General features: G+C 55.8%; 1 protein-coding gene across 3 annotated transcripts in view; it reads right to left on the reverse strand.

The window, feature by feature from the left end:
• LOC102009183 (chromosome unknown open reading frame, human C9orf91) overlaps positions 1-2,416 on the reverse strand; it is a 34,641-nt gene that overhangs the window by 20,973 nt on the left and 11,252 nt on the right. The window lies entirely within an intron of this gene.

A 2,416-nucleotide genomic window follows, 5' to 3' on the forward strand; every position in this document is an offset into this window, starting at 1 on the left:
CCTGGGCTACAAAGTGAGCTCAAGGCCAGCCTGAACTGCATAGTGAGATCTGTCTCAAAAAGACAAAAAAAAAAAAGAGAGAGAGAGAGAATGAAGACTTTAGACTCAGAACACCTGGGTTGAACTCCTGCTCAGCCACGCACATAGCCTGTGACATTCACCATCCAGGAATCCAGCCAGAGCCTTGCTACTCCCATCTGTAAAAGCGGGCCGAGGGCGTCTGCCTGGCTCAGCTGCTAGGGGGCTCAGACAGAGGCGATGCAAGCATGACATCCAGTGTTCTGCCTGTCACACAGACCCCTGTCCTCAAAATGTTTCCCCTACTTCAGGGGAAAGAAAACTGCGAGTAGATGCTGTGAAGTGACCTGCTGTTAGCTGGGCAGCCATCAGTCTGGGAACCAGGGAAGAATTCCAGCTATGCGGCTCCAGAGTCCAGGCTCACAACTTCCACGCCTTGCACTCTGGACCCTGGTCTGGCTGTCTCTGAGACTGTTTCTGGAAATACCTCCAAGCAGAACAGGTTCGAAGAGACTGCATGCTCAGGTATGATCTAGAAAGAACTTCCAGGCAGCCTAAGATGCTTCTCTAGGGAGCGCAGGGTCTTCTCCTCAACCAGCCATGGTACCCTCAAATGCACTGAGCATTTCCCAGCCAATCTCACCATGCCTCACTTCCTTCCTCTTACCTTGTACCCCCAAAAGACACAGATGACCACTGAAGCCCTTCTCAGATTCATCTGATGGCTTGCTAGGCCCATGGGGAAACAGAACCCTTGCATCCAAGCTCCAAAGAACCCAGGGACATTGTAGCTAGGAGCCTGCAGCCAGAGACGCTGTCCTGGAGCCTCACAGATTCTTGGGGGACCCAGCTGTGAGAAAGTACCCTGCACAAGCTGGAGTCACGGAGGTCTGAGGTCTTCCAGACTGCCTCAAAGCTTCCAGTATTTACAAAATCACACATAAAACCAAGGTCTCTGGAAAAAATCATGGCATGACAGTCGGCTCCATGAAGTCCCAATCAGCAGACTCCGTTCATTCACCTGAGGCTGTTCTGGGCAATAGCTAAAAGTAACCCGCCCGGTCCTGCCACTTCCCATCTAGGTGACCCTGAGCACATTACTGGACTTCTCACTGCCTCAAGTTCCTTCCTCAGACGCGGGGGGGTAATGATGGCAACCTTCCAATTGTTGTGAAGTTCAGTGTTCACACAGGTAAATTACTCAGAACAGCACTGGGAAAACAGCAATCCCTAAAAGAATATAGCTGTCCTTGTTTTTACTGAAACCAGAGATAAAAATCTGAAGTCCCCGTTCAGCCCTCCATCCTGGGGATTACCATCTGCTGGGAAAAAAGGGACTCGCCCACAACTACCCATCGGACAAGGACCAAACACGGCAGTGAGAAGGAGCGGCCTGAGGCGGGGGAGGGATCCTGCAGGCTCCCTAGAGGAGGCTTCTGGGCTTGGCAGAGAGAGGTGAGAACAGTCAGTGCCAAGCAGGTACAGGTTCAGATCAAAAGGCAAGATGGGCCCTTTAGGGCTGCTGGAACTGCGGATGGTCACCCCGACTGTCTGTGCGCCCACCTTGCAGCCAGCCCCTCTGCCACCCCAAAGGCTGCAGAGCATAGGAGGGGGGACGGCGAGACCCAAGGGGACCCGACTGTTACACCTCTGGGTGTCCAGGGGTCCATCCTCCTCAGCTCTGCTCCAGCCTTGCGGCAGCACACGGAAAACACCAGGCACCAGGACGCAGGCAGAGGAGAGGGCAGAGCGAAGCCTTGAGACGGGGCCACTACCCGGGTACAGTCTAGACTTCCGAGCTCCTTTGGGGATACTGCGTTTTGTCCCAGCTTTCCAGTCCTCCACCTCCTCACACAGGCTCAACTCCCCAGAGGCTTTTCTCTCCCGACACCGGCTGCCCAGCCTCCCCAGCAACTATGTGGCGGCCTCAGATTCCTCATAGGTAAAGAGAAACTACAGTCTTCCTCCCCAGCGTGGTTCCCTTTTGTTGTTGGTTTTTTTAAGCTGGTAATCCAACAACAGATAAGAGGACCTGTCACCAAAGTTTTGCGGTGGAAAACCTAGAGACAGGAGTCCAACTCCCGACGTGGACAGTAAGTCCCAGGAAACAAAGTGAACTATCCGAGACCAAGGCGCCACCCAGAGCAAGCCAGAACTGAAGTCCCGGCTCCTCGAGGCCGGAGATGGCCCACCGTAGACGGCCTAGGCCGGCCGGCCTGGGGCCAGGGCCCAGCTGCTGCCTCTGCCCTCCAGTCTTGTGCAGGTCTGCTGCCTGGGACAGGGACGGCGGGGTCCGGTTCACCCCACAAACCGCCCCAGGGAGGGCAGCTGCCACATCCACCCGCTGGGAAGCGGCCCGGAGGCGCGCGCAGCAGCCCGGACGCCGCCGCCTGGGCCA

Source organism: Chinchilla lanigera, unplaced genomic scaffold (assembly GCF_000276665.1).
Source record: "Chinchilla lanigera isolate Chin_1 unplaced genomic scaffold, ChiLan1.0 scaffold00018, whole genome shotgun sequence".
NCBI lineage: Eukaryota > Metazoa > Chordata > Mammalia > Rodentia > Chinchillidae > Chinchilla > Chinchilla lanigera.